General features: G+C 40.9%; 1 long non-coding RNA gene across 2 annotated transcripts in view; it reads left to right on the top strand.

Annotated features, from left to right (window-relative positions):
- LOC107967478 (uncharacterized) overlaps positions 1-20209 on the top strand; it is a 61477-nt gene that overhangs the window by 12196 nt on the left and 29072 nt on the right. Inside the window, exons 1-3 of one of the 2 annotated variants that reach the window (XR_001707915.4) lie at positions 12288-12643; positions 14360-15609; positions 19069-19231. This is a non-coding gene — a long non-coding RNA (uncharacterized LOC107967478). Of the gene's footprint in view, positions 1-12287; positions 12644-14359; positions 15610-19068; positions 19232-20209 lie in introns of those variants that run through there. The other variant, XR_010148001.1, reaches the window with a different exon arrangement.

Raw genomic sequence — 20209 nt, 5'->3', positions numbered from 1 at the left:
AAAAATGATAAAGGGGATATCGCCACTGATCCCACAGAAATACAAACTACCATCAGAGAATACTATAAACACCTCTGTGCAAATAAACCAGAAAATCTAGAAAAAAATGGATAAATTCCTGGATACATACACCCTCCTAAGACTAAACCAGGAAGAAGTTGAATCTCTGAATAGACTAAAAACAGGTTCTGAAATTGAGGCAATAATTAATATCCTACGAACCAAAAAAAGTCCAGGACCAGAAGGATTCACAGCCGAATTCTACCTGAGGTACAAACAGGATCTGGTGCCATTCCTTCTGAAACTATTCCAATGAGTAGAAAAAGAGAGAATCCTCCCTAACTCATTGTATGAGGCCAGCATCATCTTGATACCAAAGCCTGGCAGACACACAACAAAAAAGAGAATTTTAGATCAATATCCCTGATGAACATCAATGTGAAAATCCTCAATAGAATACTGGCAAACCAAATCCAGCAGCACATCAAAAAGCTTATCCATCATGATCAAGTGGGCTTCGTCCCTGGGATGCAAGCCTGGTTCAACATACACAAATCAATAAATGTAATCCAGCATATAAACAGAACGAAAGACAAAAACCACATGATTATCTCAATAGATGCAGAAAAGGCCTTTGACAAAATTCAACAGCCCTTCATGCTAAAATCTCTCAATAAACTAGGTATTGATGGAACATATCTCAAAATAATAAGAGCAAGTTATGACAAACCCACAGCCAATATCATACTGAATGGGCAAAAACTGGAAGCATTCCCTTTGAAAACCGGCACCAGACAAGAACACCCTCTCTCACCACTCCTATTCAACATAGTGTTGGAAGTTCTGGCCAGGGCAATCGGGCAAGAGAAAGAAATAAAGAGTATTCAATTAGGAAAAGAGGAAGTCAAATTGTCTGTGTTTGCAGATGACATGATTGTATATTTAGAAAACCCCATTGTCTCAGCCCCAAATCTCCTTAACCTGATAAGCAACTTCAGCAAAGTCTCAGGTTACAAAATCAATGTGCAAAAATCACAAGCATTCCTATACACCGATAACAGACAAACAGAGAGCCAAATCATGAGTGAACTCCCATTCACAATTGCTTCAAAGAGAATAAAATACCTAGGAATCCCACTTACAAGGGACGTGAAGAACCTCTTCAAGGAGAACTACAAACCACTGCTCAATGAAATAAAAGAGGATGCAAACAAATGGAAGAACATTCCATGCTCAAGGATAGGAAGAATCAATATCATGAAAATGGCCATACTGCCCAAGGTAATTTATAGATTCAATGTCATCCCCATCAAGCTACCAATGACTTTCTTCACAGAATTGGAAAAACTAAAGTTCATATGGAACCAAAAAAGAGCCCGCATTACCAAGACAATCCTAAGCAAAAAGAACAAAGCTGGAGGCATCACGCTACCTGACTTCAAACTATATTACAAGGCTACAGTACCAAGAGAGCATGGTAGTGGTACCAAAACAGATATATAGACCAATGGAACAGAACAGAGGCCTCAGAAATAATGCCACACAACTACAACCATCTGATCTTTGACGAACCTGACAAAAACAAGAAATGGGGAAAGTATTCCCTATTTAATAAATGGTGCTGGGAAAACTGGCTAGTCATAAGTAGAAAGCTGAAACTGGATCCCTTCCATACATCTTATACAAAAATTAATTCAAGATGGATTAAAGACTTAAATGTTAAACCTAAAACCTAGAAGAAAACCTAGGCAATACCATTCAGGACATAGGCATGGGCAAGGGCTTCATGACTAAAACACCAAAAGCAATGGCAACAAAAGCCAAAATTGACAAATGGGATCTAATTAAACTAAAGAGCTTCTGCACAGCAAAAGAAGTTACCATCAGAGTGAACAGGCAACCTACAGAATGGGAGAACATTTTTGCTATCTACCCATCTGACAAAGGGCTAATATCCAGAATCTACAAAGAACTTCTACAAATTTACAAGAAACAAACAACCCCATCAACAAGTGGGCGAAGGATATGAACAGACACTTCTCAAAAGAAGACATTTATGCAGCCAACAGACACATGAAAAAATGCTCATCATCACTGACCATCAGAGAAATGCAAATCAAAACCACAATGAGATACATCTCAAACCAGTTAGAATGGCGATCATTAAAAAGTCAGGAAACAACAGATGCAGGAGAGGATGTGGAAGAATAGGAACGCCTTTACACTGTTGGTGGGAGCGTAAATTAGTTCAACCATTGTGGAAGACAGTGTGGCGACTCCTCAAGTTTCTAGAACTAGAAAATACCATTTGATTCAGCAATCCCATTACTGGGTATATACCCAAAGAATTATAAATTATTCTACTATAAAGACACATGCACACGTATGTTTATTGCGGCACTATTCACAAAAGCAAAGACTTGGAACCAACCTAAATGTCCACCAATGATAGACTGGATTAAGAAAATGTGGCACATATATACCATGTAATACTATGCAGCCATAAAAAAGGATGAGTTTGTGTCCTTTGAGGGACATGGATGAAGCTGGAAACCATCATTCTCAGCAAACTATCGCAAGGACAAAAAACCAAACACCGCGTGTTCTCACTCATAGGTGGGAATTGAACAATGAGAACACTTGGACACAGGAAGGGGAACATCACACACCAGGGCCTGTTGAGGGGTGGGGGGCTGGGAGAGGGATAGCATAAGGAGAAATACCTAATGTAAAGGATGAGTTGATGGGTGCAGCAAACCAACATGGCACATGTATAGCTATGTAACAAACCTGCATGTTGTGCACATGTACCCTAGAACTTAAAGTATAATAATAAATAAATAAATAAAAATTAAAAAATAAAAATGAAAACAAATGTTGCAGAGGAAAAAAAAAGACTTCAACGCTGAGAAATGCTAGGGCAAGCAAACTTAAGTGGGCTTTCTTTAGCGCATGACTTTCTAGGCTTTAATGCACCCTTCTGCCATGTGAAACATTAAGGAGAGGATATTGAGTACAGCATTTCAGAAATGTATTTGATCCAGCTGGGTGCAGTGGCTCACTCCTGTAATCCCAGCACTTTGGGAGGCCGAGGTGGGCGGATTACCTGAGGTTGGGAGTTCAAGACCAGCCTGACTAACATGGAGAAACCCCGTCTCTACTAAAAATACAAAATTAGCCGGGTGTGGCAGCACATGCCTGTAATCCCAGCTACTCAGTGGGCTGAGGCAGGAGAATTGCTTGAACCCAGGAGGCAGAGGTTGCAGTGAGCTGAGTTCGCACAATTACTCTCAAGCCTTGGCAACAATAGTGAAACTCCATCTCAAAAAAAAAGAAAGAAAGAAAGAAAGAAAGAAAGAAAGAAAGAAAGAAAGAAAGAAAGAAAGAAAGAAAGAAAGAAAAGAAATGTATTTGATCCTAGAACATTTTCACCAAGCATGATGTTTTTGGGAATACCATTAGTATTTACACTTCTATTTATGGAATTAGAGTTAGATCTCAGAGTCATGAGATTGTATAAACAAATTCATGTTCACAATATTAGGCAAGAGGTAAATAGTGTACTGTCTTTCAGAAGAAGGATTAAACTGAATGAGTAGTAAATAGAAAGACCTTTAAGTTCTATATAAACTTTGCCAACTTTGCCATCTGGGAACAGATACTCAGCTCCTTAGCATTCTTGAAACCTCTGTCTAGGAACTGAATCATTCATTTCCATAATTTCAGAGCTAGAAGAGATCAAGAGGTCATCTGGTCCAATCCCCCTTTACAACGTATGAGGAAATCAAACCACGGAGATTAGGTACCTTTCCCAGAGCAGGGCTAAGACTTGCTAACACCATCCATTGCTCTTTTCACTGTATTAAAATTTCTTCTCTTTCCTGGAAAAAGTTCAAGACTCCAGCTGACTCTGATGCCTGTTTGAGCAAATAGTTAGGGTGCCGAAAGTCCGATGTCCTACTCAGAGCTCTTTTGGAATAATCTTCTTAAATTCAACTGGATATCTGCTTTCTTTGAAATTCTGATTAGTCGAGGGTGTTTGATTCTGATAACCCACTAGGGAGGAAATTATGCTCTGAGGTCCAGCAGCTGCCAGAAGCAAGCTGTCAGCTGAATACCAGCTCTCTTTCTCTCCATTTTATCAGCAAAACAGCTATGAACAGAGGCAGGGAGGATAGAGCTGGGTGAGGAAACACAACATCACCGAAAGCTGGCATGAGCTCTGTTGCTGGGAGGGCAATGAAATTTTATGATGTTGCTTAATTAGAGTCAAATATAAACATCAAACAAAACCAAATACCCATGATTTGTGACAATAGGTCACAGATATGGGTTACCAAAGACAAAGCGTTCCTTTGTACCCTTAAAACATCATTGTTCACTACTCATTTTATACCTATTATGCCATTGAAATGTGATCTGAAAGGGTCTGGTTGAGTTCATAAAATGAAATAATTATTCTCTCATCTCTCTCTCATTGCTCACCCTTATCCTCACATATAAGCCACAGGTAACTCAGTAAGTGCTAAGAATGGTGTTGAGGTGATACAGTATTAAAATTGATGACAAGGCTCACTAGGTATACGTTTTCCACTTATTTATTAGTCACATTGTTTAAGCACCAACTGTGTCCCAGGTATTCAGCTGGACTAGAAAGATTTGACATTGAGCAGCAACAAGCCTGGTTGGTTCTTGCTGTCAGGAAGCTAGGAGTCTTGTGTAGGAGAAAGACAATAAGAAAAAAGTTCACAAAAAATACATAAAATTACCAACTGCGATAGATGCTTTGAAAAGAAGGTACATGGTGCTGTGACTATATAACATGACAATGTGACCTAGACCAGTGCATCTCTAACTATGCGTGCTGAAAGACCACTTTTCCCTTCAATCTGCCCTGGACTGATACTAGCATACAAATTGTGCTACATGTGACTGACCATGTGAGTTTGACAACACCTGAATTGCTCTTTGCCCTGTTCAACAAGGGGAGTCTACTGACCATGTGCTTGGATGTCATGGTAATTTTAAAACACTGTAGAACTTTCTAAATGCTTATTTCTTAATTTTAATATTTATCACATTGGAAACAATTTGTAGATTGGCACCGAAGTATGGATTGCACTTTGAGCTGCTCCAACCTAGACTGTTGAATCAAGAAAGTCTTCCTGGAGGAAATGATTTTTGCATAGTGTTCTGTGATGAATCTGTGATCACTGTGACCATCATAGATCACCGTGATCTATATTGAAGGGCAAATAGGCAAAATCGAGATGGGAAGGAGAATTCCAGGTAAAGAGAATCCAGGAGAAGAGGAGTGTGGCTGGAACATGCATATGAGTGGAAGATTAGTGAAGATGAGTTTGAAGGGAAATGCCAGGCCAGGCCTATGTTATCTTTGTGTTTTCTCCATGGCAAGGGACAGGTTTTGGAAGTTTTTAAGCAGTGTGATTTTTATCAGATTCGAAGTGCTAAGATCACCTTGCTGCAGTATGGACAATACACTAGATGTTGTGTCAGTCTGTTTAGGCAGTTATAACAAAATACCACAGACTGGCTGGCTTATAGACACCATTTATTTCTTACAGTTCTGGAGGCTGTGAAGTCCAAGATCAAGGCACTGGCAAATTCGGTGTCTGGTGAGGGCTGGCTTTATGGTTCATAGATGTGGCCTTCTCGCTGCAACCTCAGGGCTCTCTTTGGGGCCTCTTTTATAAGGGCACTAATCCCAATCATGAGGGTGCCACTCTCACTACCTCATCACCTCCCAAAGGCCCCAATACTATCCTAATACTATCACCTTAAGGGTTAGAATTTCAACATATGAATTTTTGTGGGACACAAATATTCAGACCATAGCAGAAGAATAAAAGTGAAAGTAGGGAAACCAGTGGGTAGACTATTGCAGCAGTGGATGTGTAAGAAGTGGGAGATTGATGCTGGGTACAGTGGCTCATGCCTATAATCCCAGCACTTTGGGAGGTGAAGGCAGGTGGGTTGCTTGAGCCCAGGAGTTAGAGACCAGCCTGGGCAACATGGAGAAACCCTGTGTCTACTACAAATACAAAAATTAGCCAGGCGTGATTGCGCCTCCCTGTGGTCCCAGATGGTTGGGAGGCTGGGGTGGGAGGATCGCTTGAGCCCAGAAAGTCAAGGCTGCAGTGAGCTGAGGTTGCAGCACTGGAAGTGGGAGATTGAGATTGAGGACATAGGGTAGGATTTCTGGTGGAATGGATAGGGGGTTGAAGGAGTGGGAAAGATCAAAGAGGACTCTTCTGGTAGCTAATCATCCCAATATTCCACTCTAATGCAGACAAGGAATACTGCTCCCTTTCTGATCAGGACCAAAGGAGTCCCTTTATTCCTAAGGAAGTTTCCTGGCAGGGAATGGAAGTCCATTTCCCAAGTCCTTCAGAGGCTCTGCCAATACTTTTAGATGTGCTTCACAACTGCCAATCTTTCTCCAATTAACGTTCCATTTATGGAACTAAATGACTTCCCCTTTGAATATAAATTCTCCTCTATAGCGTTTCCTCAGTTTTTTTCTTTAAAACCTTATTCTAGAAAATATTAATAGGCACTCAATGAAAAAGGAGTCTTATCAAAGAACATATTCAGGAAATACTGAGCTAAACAAGAGTCATACTGGTTTTTTCTTCAGTGCGTGACTTTTCAGAGCACTTAATATGTTAATGTGCATCTTCAGTTTCCAAGAGGGGAGAAACAAAATACAGCATTTCCAAAGCTTACTTGGTTATGGGTTCCTTTTTGCCAAGATCATCTACTAGGCTAGTGTTCTATGAAACCTTCTTTGGGAAAGGATGCTGCCTGGTGACTACAGCAGTCCTGTGTTCAGCACTGGAAGCTTGGTTCTGCTTCACATATTTCGAGACAAGCAGATGCGTTCATTGGTTTGTCACAGGACAATCTAGTTCCATTCCCTAAGGCACTTTTACTGAAAGGCTGAGTCAGTTTTTTGCAATCAGGCACGACACTCCCTGTACCTGACTGAGCTTGCAATTCTAGCTCTGTGATGAGCGTCGCTATTCTAGCTCTAAGTGTTGGCCTGGGGGCAGCATCCTGTGTCTGTCAGGGGGCAATGTGCCCCACTCAGGCAATACATGGGAAAGGAGGACCTGGAGTACTGCCGCGATGGACTCAAGTGACGTTGGTGTAAGAGCAGTCCATTTTCCATTTTAGCTGACTGGGAAACAGCAGCAATTATAAATGACAGCTATGTCTGCAGAGGCTGACCTTCTCTTCATCCTCCCTTCTTTCTGGCTTTTGAGGGTAACCAGGGGAGCAGCAAAGAACAGCGTTTTCTTTATCTCGTAAATGGGTGTCATTCTTCAGCAGGTGTTACAGATCCGGGCCTCTCAGACTTGAAGGTGCACGGGAATTCCCTGGGGATCATGGTAAATGCAGGTTTCAGGGCCTCACTTCTAGAAGTCCTTATATGGCAGATCTGGAATGAGACATTGTCATCTGTAGTTATTTTTATCTTTATGCCTTTGCTCTCATATACTTGAGTTAATTTCCTAAAAATAAGAACTATTTTCTTACATTGTCACAGTACAATGATCAAAATTAGTAAATTAGACTTGTTATGATAGTGTTATCTAAATCTACAGATCTTATTCTAATCTCTCTAATTGTCCCAATCATTTACTTTCTAGCAAACCCTCCCTGAAAAAACAGCTCTGACTCAGGCCAAAGGGGCCAGATGTTTGACGTTATCAAATTACCCCAGGCCTAAGACAATAGGAAGCAATGGAATATGGTGGAAATGGTGGCTAACTCGGGTGAATCCCCTGCCTAAAGACATTTACATTGAAATTTCTTAAACACAATACCAGCCTATGTTGTGGTCTCGCATGCACCCCACTTTCAGCTTCTCTGTGCCTTGCCCATACCTGCTACTATATCTTTGTAGTTTGAGGCTTCCCAAGCTACGTGATTTCCCTGTCCACAGCTCTCTCGCTCCCCCAACAGAATACCCCACTGTGCCGGGCATCACAACCATTATGCCTAAAGTCAGTTATTATGCCCATGAGGCAATCTTCGATCCATTCAGACAAATGGATAAATGCTGGTTAGAAATGCCAGGTGGGCTTGTGAGTTTTTAAGCTTATTAAACACAAGACAAAATATTGCCTTTTAAACTAGCTGCTGCAATGCTGTTGAAGTGGTTTGTGTCAAGGAACACTCCCTGAAAACTAAGGAGGTGGTTCTGGTAGCTGGTGAGAATCAGGTATCATCCCAGTAATTCAACGTTTCTCAGGAAAACAGCAGGCAATAGAAACACAATAAAGTTTTGATTAGATGCAACTAGAAGAAATTGCCTTCCTTCGGAAAGGCATTCTCTTCTTTCGTGTTTTGAGGAAGTTGGCTATGTAGAACACAGAAGTCTGACTTTTCTGCTTACTAGAACCTGGGCCATTAAAGCCACATTGCTAGCACTCCCATTGATTTGGTGATTTAACTCTGAGAGAGTAACTTTATTTTTAATTTCGTGAAGGGCATCTCCCCCATGGCTTCCAAGTACGATCTATGGTTCCCAATTAATCGAAACAACTTCCATGTCACCTTTGCTCCCTTTCCCTGATATCATCTTAATATCAGGCAATGGTTCTGGAAAACAAAAGACATCTTCGGTTTGAATTATGTGTGTGGCAGTGGAGGGTGGCTTCCAGAATGTATGCACATTTAGGAAAATGGTTTGATTATTTAAAACTATGTTCTTTCTATGTAATGGTTCCCAGGCATCGAATCAATGCCAGGGCACTAACTGTATTAGAACTTTATTGAAGAGACATCTAGTGGGGCTGAGGCAGAAAATTGTCACTCTGAATTCTGCATCATCGGGGCTGGAGGATTCAGTGCCAAGAGGGACCTCTAGTGTTCTGCGAAGGTTCAGGCTTGATAATGTGAAGATTCTTCAGACGCCTTTTCCTATTTTCCATGTGTCAAACAAGAGCATACTTTTATTCAAAACTTGCCATTCTGCCTATGAAATAAAGAGGCATAGCCTATTCATAATTTCTGTCTAGGTGTTTTTAAGTCGATGAATTTAAATAAAGAAAATGTTTTCCATGGAGCACCAGGATACATTGTTTCCGTAGGCCTATAATACCAGATCTTATGTATTGTGCTCTCTACAGATTGGCACCAGGCTCAGCACTGCACATGGGTTACTTCATTTTTGTTTTTGAAATGGAGTTTTGCTCTTGTCGCCCAGGCTGGAGTGCAATGGAGCAATGTTGGCTCACTGCAATCTCTGCCTCCTGGGTTCAAGTGATTCTCCTGCCTCCACCTCCCTAACAGCTGGCATTACAGGTGCACGCCACCACGCCCAGCTAATTTTTGTATTTTTAATAGAGACAGGGTTTCGCCACGTTGGCCAGGCTGGTCTTGAACTCCTGACCTCAGGTGATCCACCCGCCTCAGACTTCCAAAATGCTGGGATTACAGGCGTGAGCCACCGTGCCTGGCCAGGTTGCTTCTTTTAACCATTATTAATTGTAATATTATTTTTCATTTTTCCAGTGAAGACACTGAGACAAATGAAGGTGAAGTTACCAAGTGTAGGTAACTCTTAAGTGGCAGGGCCTGACGTTGGTCTCATATCTCCCTTAATTCCAAAGCCTGTTTTCTGACATGGCAAACTTTTAGCATAAATCTGAAGGGTAGACTAAAAGGTCACCCTTCCTCCTTCCCTGCTTCTCTCCCTTTTTTTTCTCCTTCCCTTTCTTCCTTCCTCCCTCCTTTTCCTTCTAGTTTCCTCCTAAAGGGAAACTTTTTCTTCCTTCCAGTCTTTTCTTTATTCTCCCAAACTAGCAAATATATCCATTTTCCATCAGAAGCTTGGTGACATTTGCAGAGGGAGTAGATTTTTTTTTTTGTCAGGGTTACACTTGGAATGGCATTTTGACAACTGCCAGGAATTGGCATGTTTTGTCTTGACATTGCTAAATAATCTCCCACATGAAATCAAAGCAGATATTTCATATGTCACTGCTGGGTAATGGCTTTTCTTGGGTTGTATCCAATCCAGAGAATGGACATTGTTTTATTTCCCTGATGAAAACTGTTATTTGGCCCTTTCTAGCTCTTAAATTATTCTATCTTAGAATTTCTATCTCAGCTGAAGAGGTAAATCTGTTTTAAAGAACAGGTGCTTTTTGCTAAAACAGAGGCATTGAGGTGAAGTGAATCATTCATTAGAAGTTGAACATTTGGAAGCCTTTAAACTTAATATAGTGCCTGGAATCTCATGGCTTCCTCAATCATTATTATTTTTTTTTTATTTTTTGCTTTGTTTTGTTTCAGTTTTGAACGGAACCTAGGAGGAAGCTTTTTAGGCCTTTTGCTTAAAAACATATGATTAGGGCTGGGCGAGGTGGCTCACGCCTGTAATCCCAGCACTTTGGGAAGCCGAAGGGGGTGGATCACGAGGTCAAGAGCTCGAGACCAGCCTGGCCAACATGATGAAATCCCGTCTCCACTAAAAACACAAAAATTAGCTGGGCATGGTGGCACGTGGCTGTAATACCACCTACTCGGGAGGCTGAGGCAGGATAATTGCTTGAACCTGGGAGGTGGGGGTTGCAGTGAGCCGAGATCGCACCACTGCACTCCAGCATGGCAACAGAGTGAGACTCCGTCTAAAACAAAACAAAACAAAACAAAAGAACAAAAAACAAAAACAAAAGCAACAACAACAAAAAACATACGATTAGGCCATATATGGGGAGGTTGTGATTTGGGTGGTTGAGGGGACACTCTACACAGATCTTGATCTTAGGGCATAAGCAACTCTTCTGTCTTCCTAGCATCTTTCTGTTGGAAATCCCAGCCTCTCATGTCTGTGGAGCGGTCACACACATGGCCATTTTCCCAGACGACTGAGCATTTGAGCCAGATTGGACAATCATGCCTCATCCTCCCCAATATAGTGATGTGTCCTGTAGTGGGCATCTAACCCAGGCAGAGGCATTCATTATCATTTCAGAGTCCTTGATGTGGGGCTGCACTGAGAGAGTCATTCTGAAGATTGCAGGATCAAAGAACCATTTAAACATGAAGATGCAGAGATACTTTGCACTGCCCAGTGTAGAAACTTTGTTTAGGGAGGAGGGAAGCAGAGCCTGAAGATGAAGGTAGAGCAAGTGCATCTTAAGGACATCATCTGATGTCCTGGATCCAGCCATACCTGAACTAGAACCAACTTTTCAACTTTTCAGTTGTAAGAGCCAGTACATTCCCTTTTGTGTCAAATTAGTTTGAGTTGGGTTTTTGTCACTTGAAATTGGAAGTGTCCTGAGGAATACAACAACATACGTAGAAATTTCTGGTTGAACAAACAGGAAGTGAAGAAATAGGAATCATTCACCCTTGATATTGATCCTCTTCCAGGGAGGATCTCATGAGGGCCAGTAAATGGTCTCCTGGTATCAACTGTGCATGAATCAAGACTTCTTTTTGTTCCTGCTGTTCCACCAATGTGAAGTCCATATGAAGTAACTGAAAGTTGCTTAGTCAGTCTTCTGATTCTTCTCCATCACCTGCTGCAGGTCACTTCCATATAACTAAGGACAGAGTTGTTCTGACCACAACATTTAATAAGAGTTAGTACTTTGGGAGGCTGAGGTGGGCAGATTACTTGAGAACGGGAGTTCAAGCCCAGCCTGGGCAATATGGTGAGACCCTGTCTCTGCAAAAAATACAAAAATTATCTGCATGTGGTGGCGCATTCCTGTAAACTCAGCTACTTGGGAGGCTGAGATGGGAGGGTGGCTTGAGCATGGGAGGTTGAAGCTGCAGTGAGCTGTGATTGTGCCACTGCACTCCAGCCTGGGTGACACAGTGAGACCCTGTCTCAAAAATAAATAAATAAATAAACAAATTTTAGTGATATTTAATTCTTTGAAATTGAATTGCACTGCACTGGTTTCCATACTATTTACCACCAAGAACAGGAACAACTTTTATTTTTTTTCTTTGTGAAAGATTTTCTTTACAAAAACATCACAGTTGCTAAATAATAAGGAATTTATTTATATTTATATATAATATAATATTTATGTATTATTTGTTTTTGCCATAGAAAATAAATAAACACATATAAAGGAATTGCTTATCATTTGCTAAAAACAGCTTTCTACACAGACTGATATAATCCCTGCTATGAACAGCAATCTTTAGAATAATGTTATAGCTTCTATTAGGATTTTTGCAATATTGTATATATTGTGAATATAAATATATTGTAAATATTGCACATGAAATATATATGTATATATACAATTCTGCTCCCTTTGGATACCCTAAATTGGACACGTCTGACCTATTAAACACTGCTTTATGTTAAGTACTAAGAAGATAAAATGACATAGACCCTGTTGTAATGGAATTTATAATTCAGTTTATAGGGGAAACAAATAACCCTTTTCCTCTACCCTTTTAGGTTCACTGGAGCACTGCAAATTAGACTGACAAAAGACAGATTATCAGGAGAGAAGGCATACAAAGAAGCTAATAGGCCGAAAAGCTTATATACCATTTCAAACAAAGAAAGATAAACTGTGGAGATTTGACAGAAAGAAAAAAGGGTTTGGGGCTTTCAAGAGCAGTCCACTACGGGAAGGTAAATACATGGGGAACTCTTGTGGAAGCCAGGGGCTATCTTGGCAAGGTGTGTGTGTTCAGGTCCATCTCAGTGGTGACTTTCTGTCTTCTTCATGGCCTTAAAAATTCCCTTGGAGAGGCAATTTATGGCAGTCCTCATTTCCCAGGAATTTCTGATTTGAGTCAGATTTTTTAAGAAAGAGAAGCTCTTGGAAGACTTCTTTCTGCATCTGTCGGATCTCAAAATAGTCCTATCCCAAAGTGGCATATTTTGGGGTGGCGTATTTACCAATCCCCTTCAGGTTTCATTCATCCCTTCACCAAAAGTTTACCCACTGCTTATCAACCAAAATTCATTGAGATACAAAGTTGACTGACACGTGGCTTCTGCTCTCCAGGAACTTACAGCTTGATCGACAAGGCACATGCATTTCTGAAAGTAATGCAACTCTCAGGCTGTTGTAACTAAATGCTGTAATAGGATAGTATGTATCTTACGCATTAGAATAATTAGGTTTCCATGGGAACACTGTCATAGCCCCTGGCCAACCTGCTGTGCTCAGTTCCTCCTAGCTCCTGTGACAATAGAGGTAAAGGTGACACAGCATATCCATAGAGTGATCACCATTACTCAGCAGCAACATGACCGGCATGTGTTACGGACCTGTGGGGAAGGTACCGAGATATCGCAAGAACCAGGATGTTACATACAGGAGGCATGGTTTTTCACAGGCTGTTTTTCAAATGATACAAATTAGTTATGCTGGATTTTCAGGGTGATACGGTTGGCATTAGATAAGGCTGAGTAGGGCCCCACTCAGAACTTGTTACTGGAAAGGGGTCCTGATCCAGACCCCAAGAGAGGGTTCTTGGATCTTGTGCAAGAAAGAATTCAGGGTGAGTCCATAGAGTAAAATGAAAGCAAGTTTATTAGAAAAGTAAATGAATAAAAGAATGGCTACTCCACAGGCAGAGCAGCCAGGCTGGTTGCCCATTTTTACAGTTATTTGTTGATTATATGCTAAATAAAGGGTGGAGTATTCATGCCTCCTCCTTTTAGACCACATAGGGTAACTTCCTGTCATTGCCATGGCATTTGTAAGCTGTCATGGCGCTGGTGGGAGTGTAGCAGTGAGATCGACCAGAGATCACTCTCCTCACCTTCTTGGTTTTCGTGGGTTTTAACTGGCTTCTTTACTGCAACCTGTTTTATCAACAAGGTTTTTATGCCTGTATCTTGTGCCAACCTCTTATCTCATTCTGTGACTTAGAATGCCTTAACCTCTTGGGAATGCAGCCCAGCAGGTCTCAGCCTCATTTTACACAGCCCCTATTCAAGATGGAGCTGCTCTGGTTCAAACATCTCTGACAAACTCACCATAACGTTGTGGGACTTGTTAAACTAACTTAATGAGAGGTCATTAGGCTGGGATGGCTCTATCACCCTGCATTCCTATGTAAACAAACTGAAACTTCAGCTCAGCCTGTTGCAAGCCAACTGAGCATCATATTACCAGGGACTTTCTGCTGAGAAAATCCAAATAAGGCAATATCTGATCTGAACCAACTTAATATTTTCTTTGCCTCACTTTTGCATTCACCCTATAATGCTTTTCTCTTTCACTTCTTTGGCAGGGCCCTGACCACTTCTGGTTTGGAGCTGCCCTATGCGTGAATTGCTGTCTCCTCAAATACACTCTTAATATTTTAATATGCCTGTTTGTTTTTTTAACAGATCTCGCTCCGGACAAGTAAACACCAATACCACCAACCTGAGTAGGCCTTCCATGAAATACTGGGGACACTAAGAAGCCACACCCCCTGAAACATTCTATGGTCATTCAGCATTTGAAGCAAATTGGAAAGGTGAAAAACCTGATAAGTGGGTGCCTCATGAGCTCACCGAAAATTGTTTTAAAAATTGTCGTTTTGAAGTGTCATCTTCTCTTATTCTATGCAACAACAATGAACCATTTCTTGATTGGATTGTGATGTGCGAGGAAAAGTGGATTTTATATGACAACTGGCGATGACCACCTCAGTGGTTGGACCGAGAAGAAGCTCCAAAACACTTCCCAAAGCCAAACTTGCACCAAAAAAGGTCCTGGTCACTGCTTGGTGGGCTGCTGCTGGTCTGATCCACTGCAGCTTTCTGAATCCCTGGGAAACCATTACACCTGAGAAGTATGCTCAGCAAACCAATGAGATGCACCGAAAACTGCAATGCCTGCAGCTGGCTTTGGTCAACAGGAAGAGCCCAATTCTTCTCCACCACAATGTCCGACTGCACATCACAACCCACGCTTCAGAAGTTGAACAAATTGGGCTACGAAGTTTTGCCTCATCTCCCATATTCACCTGACCTCTCGCTGAGAAGTAGCTTTGGAGCTTCTTCTCGGTCCAAACACTGAGCTGGTCATCGCCGGTTGTCATATAAAATCCACTTTTCCTCGCACATCACAATCCAATCAAGAAATGGTTCATTGTTGTTGCACAGAATAAGAGAAGATGACACTTCAAAACTACCACTTCTTCAAGCATCTCGACAACTTTTTGCAGGGAAAATGCTTCCACAACCAGCAGGATGCAGAAAATGCTCTCCAAAACTTTGTCAAATCCTGAAGCATGGATTTTTAGGCTACAGGAATAAACTTATTTCTCACTGGCAGAAATTTATTTATTGTAATGATTCCTTTTTTGGTTAAAGACATGTTTGAGCCTAGTTATAACGACTTACAATTCACGGTCCAAAACTGTAAGTACTTTTTGCACCAGCGAGATGTGCGTATGAGAAGCTTATTTCACCAAGCCTCTTATCTAGTCATCTGTATAATTATTTCAAGCACAGGAGGGATCCTACTTCTTACTGGGGAGGATTAAGGAAGGCTTCCTGGAGGATTGTCTCAGAGCTTGCTGCAGGTACATATTGAAAAGCAATTCATTACAATTTTCTGTAAGAGACTGTGGCTGAACAATGATACACAGGTATGGTCAGAACTTTCTGTAACAATTTCTGCATCACATGTGTAAAAATCTTAAGGAAAGGAATACTCTCTCTCAGCAAGTTGAGCCCTGTAGCCAGATACTTTGAGTAGTGTTTCCTGAATCTTTAAAACCCACTGACTTCAAATGGCATGACTTCCAGAGTATAGAGGTGGGTATAAAGAGCAACTCAGACCCCCACACCCTTAAAATCACATCTTGTCAAAAACTTGAAGACTTTCAGGACTTGTGGATTCATTCCTCTTTCCATCACCACTGCAAAAGCTCATAGGAAATTTTTCTCTGTACATAAAGAAGGAAATCATGCTCTCACAGCTGCATCCTGAGTAATCACTTTTGAGATAAAACTATTTTTCTAGCCATAAAGGCTATATTTGAATCTCACCAGCTGCTTTCTTAATGATTACTAGACTATTTTGATAATGGCACCAGCTTCAGGAAAGGTGGTGATGCTACCTAACCTTGCTTTGATAAGAAAGATTTTTGCATCAGGGGAGATTACACTTATTTAATGTAATCCAGATGTCTCCTTTCTCAGTATTCCCCAATTCTGCCAGCCTCATTGATCATTCCAACTATTAGTATTCAAATAAAAATGGCTTCCATATGTAAAAGGAAACTCAGGATACTTTACTATTCATTTTTTTCTTTTTTCTTTCTTTCTTTTTTTTTTTTTTGAGACGGACTCTCGCTCTGTTGCCCAGGCTGGAGTGCAGTGGCACGATCTCAGCTCACTTGCAATCTTCGCCTCCCGGGTTCAAGCTATTCTCCTGCCTCAGCCTCCAGAGTAGCTGGGACTACAGGCGTGCGCCACCATGCCCAGCTAATTTTTGTATTTTTAGCAGAGATGGGGTTTCACCATGTTGGCCAGGATGATCTCGATCTCTTGACCTCGTGATCCACCCGCCTCGGCCTCCCAGAGGCTATTCATTTTCTGTGGAAGTTCTCAGGGGCAGGGTAGGGTGGGATGTGGTAACTTTCTCCTAGGTTCTCTGATTTTGGTAAATTCTTAATCTCACTTCTCATCCTCAGGTGGTTTTCTTTTCTCAAAACGGAAACACAATTGCTTCTTTTCCTTTATCTTCCCTAAATGCCTTTATAGAAAGCATTTGTGTGTAGTTAATTTTTACAAAGAGTTTTTGAAAACAGGGAGATTGCACTGCTGCAGAGCATAGCAAATTCTTTAAAACTAAATATGGGATATCACCATTGATTTCTAAATGCAGATATCCCCAGCCCTTTTCATCAGTGAGAATTTCTCTTGAGCTCTCTTCTCCTGGGCCTCCAGATTCCATTTTCCTGAACCTGGTCCTCCTGCCTTCTCTCTTTACCTCCCTATTTCCTCCACCAACTTATGTCCCCACCATCTCAGTCTGCCCTTAGAAACTTATTTTTTTCTTCTTGCATCATTACGCATAGAAACAAAGTTACTACTGGTTTCCTGGTTTTCCTTCTGAACAATATTTCAGAACCTATTTTATTTTATTTTTTTACAGCCAAATGGCTCTTCAAAGCATTTTGCTAAGGAAAAAACACTTTCCTCTTAGGAAAAATTTCATCAACAGCTTTTACATTTGATCTTAGCCAAAAGGCTGAGAAGCAATCATCAACAGCCTTTAAAATAAGATTTTGTCATCTCCTTGGTACATTAAAGTCTATATCATATCCAGATTTTAGTAGCTAATCAGCATTACTTTTATAGTATTGTGAAAATAAGGCTATATTTTGAAAATCACTGAGTAAGGAAACATAAGACTCAATATGGTCAGATTTTAAATTCATGTTCTTTCCATCTTTTTTGGTAATTTCTGCATATTGCTTCTTGAGGAAGAGATCCTTTCCCACAAGCAGCCTCATTGTATTTTTCTTTAGAAGTTTTTTTTTCTTTTTGTAGGCATTTATTTCCAGGAAACTGTGGGTTAGCTTGAGATGGATATTAAAATTAAAGTTATAAACCTGAGGTTGCATCTGACATGTGCAAAAAAGTAGGGAGTTTGGAAAGAGGTGAAATGATCACTTACTTGCTACCATCTTTGCTACAGCCAGAAATTTACACTTGGAAGCAAAATCTAGGAACACCATCTGAGACAAAGTTGTTTCTGGCTTTGAATCATAAGTATTCATTCTTGGTGCCCTGTCCCATCTCAAGACTACAAATCTATTCCTTCAAATCTTACTCGGAAATGAGAGTTGATAAATCTCTGTGGTTTTAATGATGACAGCAAATCCATAAATTATTTAAAAGTAGTTTACATTTTCTATCAGGTCATTTAATCCTCACTTACATCACATATCTAAGAGAATGTCCTTCTCTTGTTTGAAAAGTTTGCTAAGAAATTCCCAGTCAGGTCAATTTTGATACGAAGACTTATCAACACAGAAGCCTCTTGCTGGCTTCACTTCCAGCCTTCTGAAATAGGTATGATCTGAAAATGCTTCAGGGGGTTGAAGAACAAGGCATGTCAGCTCCATTCCTGTGCACCAACTGGCTGGTCTGCCTCAGGGTCACCATGTGACTTTGTGTAGTGACATCATCAGACGAAAGTGATGCTTCCAGGGTGTGCCTGGGCCTGGACAAGGCCACTAGGGGACTGCCCTAGCCTGACTCTTTGGTCCTAAGGTATCCATCTGTTTAGCATTACATTTCTTATCCAGTTGTTTCCTGGTTTTACCAGCTACAGATGTAAAACAGGCGTGTAAAATATGGTCAGATCTTAATGTCTGAGATCCCTTCCTCTGCATCAAAGGAAGTCAGCACCCCAGAAAGTGTCTCTGGTCATCTCTGCAAGTTTCCCACGAGGGTTTTACAGGTGCCCACAGAGCCGTTGGTCGTTTGGTGGCCTCTCATGCTCTTCTGTTTCTTATTTTAATTCCCACATTTCTCATCATCTATGTGTCAGCTGTTTTATAGTAATACATACACAGTGGTAAACATTTGCAGAGTAACTACTATGTGCTGAGTATTACTCCATAGGTCATATACATATTAAGTTATTTAATTTTTATAGCCATCCTATGACGTAGGAACTGTTACTACTCTCATTTTACAGACAAGGAAACCAAAGTCCAGATAGGGGCCAACAAGGAAGTGGTAGAAACTCTTGCCTTTAACCATTTTGCTATTTGCATGTTATAGTCATGTTGTAGTGTTGACTTTAGAGAGTGAGAACACAGGCCTTGACAGGAGTCACACCCAGGGTCAAACCCCAGCTCAGCCACTTACTCATCAGGTAGCTTTGGCAAGCTGCTTAGCTTCTTTGACCCTCAGTATCCTTATCTGTAAATGGAGAAAATATTAGTAGTTTCCTCATCAAATTATTTTGGGGATTAAATAGAATAATGCGTGTAACAACATGAAGTCCCTGGAATATTATAAGCATGCCCATAAATGTTAGCTGTGAATATGATAGCAGTAATAATCCTCCCTATAACTTTTTACAGATCAGCAAACTGAGGCTTGGAGAAGTGGAAAACTTGCCTAAGATTAAACAGCATTAAAGGAACAGAGGCTGGGCTTGCAACTCAGCTCTGGGACTCCAAAGTCTGCCCTTTCCAACTACATCATCTTGCTGATCGCGAGCTCAGTTGATGGTAAAGACCTGTGGTAGGTGCTATTTGGGATGTGGTTTTGATCAAGAGACGCCCTGATCTTGTACACAATTACCTGTGATAAGAGCCATGTGTGAGAGTTCCACCTGAGTGGAGACTAAATGGCACGCTGCTGGAGTGCTGAGCAGAGAGGAATCACGTGACTGTGAGCTCAGATCATTTCTGGGTAGTCTCAAACCTTTGGCTGAGTGCCTAAATCTTCATTTCACCTCTTGCTGTGAAACTCTTGTTTTTCTTTAAACCCAAGAGTCCAACTCCATGTGTAATACAATATCATGTAAATGAGGGTAACCTTGGAAGGCAGGCTGCTTGTCATACTATAGTGGCTTTGTTGCTGTAATGAAAACCACACGCTTCATGGTACTTTTAGACTAGTTAATATTAGCAGATCAGCTGCATTTTTATTTAGATATTGCTATTCCAGCTGTGCTTTTTCTGGTTATTTCAAGAGAATTCAGAATTTCTACCAAGCCATAAGCTTTTTTCAGGAGAGTGGAGAACTGGAAGAAAATGGCCAGCACTTTCCTCTCGGCTCTCTGGTTTCCACATGGAATTTGTCATTGTTTTCCCGAGTCATTGTGAAAGGAAGACGTGGTTGACCCAGGGGCTTGTTTTCAAAGAGTAGTGGAATAAATAGCAAGGTGGAAAAAGTATGAAAAATGACTTGACTTTGTCCTGGGGTGAAGAGAAAAGAGTAGAAAATAAGAAAGAGTGAGGAAAAGGGGCATGCCTAACCACCTTGCTGAGTTCTTGAAATTTGCTGGAATGATATGGTTATGATTATGATTATGAGTGTTTTGAGAAAGGGAGGATCATTTCTTTCCATTCTTGAGTCCTCTTTGGAGTCATTTGAATCTCTAAATTTGCTTCTCAGAGAAAGTTTTATATTTCTTGGGGAAGATCTTAAATTACTTTCTTTCCCAACTAAATTGGGTCCCTCTTTCTCTACCCAACATTAAATATCCAATGTCCC

The sequence above is a fragment of the Pan troglodytes genome, chromosome 10, assembly GCF_028858775.2.
Source record: "Pan troglodytes isolate AG18354 chromosome 10, NHGRI_mPanTro3-v2.0_pri, whole genome shotgun sequence".
NCBI classification, from domain to species: Eukaryota; Metazoa; Chordata; class Mammalia; order Primates; family Hominidae; genus Pan; species Pan troglodytes.
Note: the sequence above shows the minus strand (reverse complement) of the source record. Positions and strands in the feature narration are given on the sequence as shown.